At 68.1% G+C, this 683-nt stretch overlaps 1 non-coding gene across 1 annotated transcript; it reads right to left on the bottom strand.

Annotated features, from left to right (window-relative positions):
- Positions 1-222: 222 nt before the first annotated feature.
- On the bottom strand, positions 223-341 carry LOC131868588 (5S ribosomal RNA). Its single transcript, XR_009367035.1, has one exon. It is a non-coding gene; the product is annotated as a 5S ribosomal RNA (ribosomal RNA).
- Between the last annotated feature and the right edge of the window lie 342 nt (positions 342-683).

Consider the following 683-nt stretch of genomic DNA (forward strand, 5'->3'; position numbering starts at 1 on the left):
TGGGTGCGCGCGCAGCACCTCGGGCGCACCGGGGTGCGCGCACAACGCCCGGGTTGCACCGTGGCCTGTGTGCTCGGGGCGCCTCGGGTGCGCGCTCGGTGTCGCCCCCGCGCGCGCGGTAGTGCGGGCAGCGCACCCCGGCCCGGCCCGGCCCCGACGAGAACGCAAACGGGCAAAAGGTTTATTCAAATAGCATTGCGACGCCCGGCGAAAAACTAAAAAAGGGTGCAACACCGGGACTTCCCGGGAGGTCACCCATCCCAGTACTACTCCGGCCCAAGCGCGCTTAACTGCGGAGTTCTGATGGGATCCGGTGCACTAACGCTGGTATGATCGCACCCGTTATGAGCTTGTCGCAGTGTGTACTTAGCAAACCGCGACCCACGTGCGAATCCACCCCGGCCACCCACCCCCGTCGAGGTGCACACCCTCCCTCGCGAAGTGCGCCCCGTTCGCCAAGTGTGAGCCCTGCCCGGGTGCGCGCACCTTGCTAGGGCGTCGGGTGTGCACCCGGCCCGGCCTACGTGCGTGCACCTGGACGGGGCGTCGTGTGCGTGCAGTGTCCCGTCTGCAACGCGGTGCCCACACACCACCTCGGGCGCAACGACCTGCGCTCACATGTGGGCCGAGTGCACCTTGGTGCATGTTCGGGGCGCCTCGGGTGCACGCTCGATCTTGCCCCG

This window comes from Cryptomeria japonica, unplaced genomic scaffold (assembly GCF_030272615.1).
Source record: "Cryptomeria japonica unplaced genomic scaffold, Sugi_1.0 HiC_scaffold_210, whole genome shotgun sequence".
NCBI classification, from domain to species: domain Eukaryota; kingdom Viridiplantae; phylum Streptophyta; class Pinopsida; order Cupressales; family Cupressaceae; genus Cryptomeria; species Cryptomeria japonica.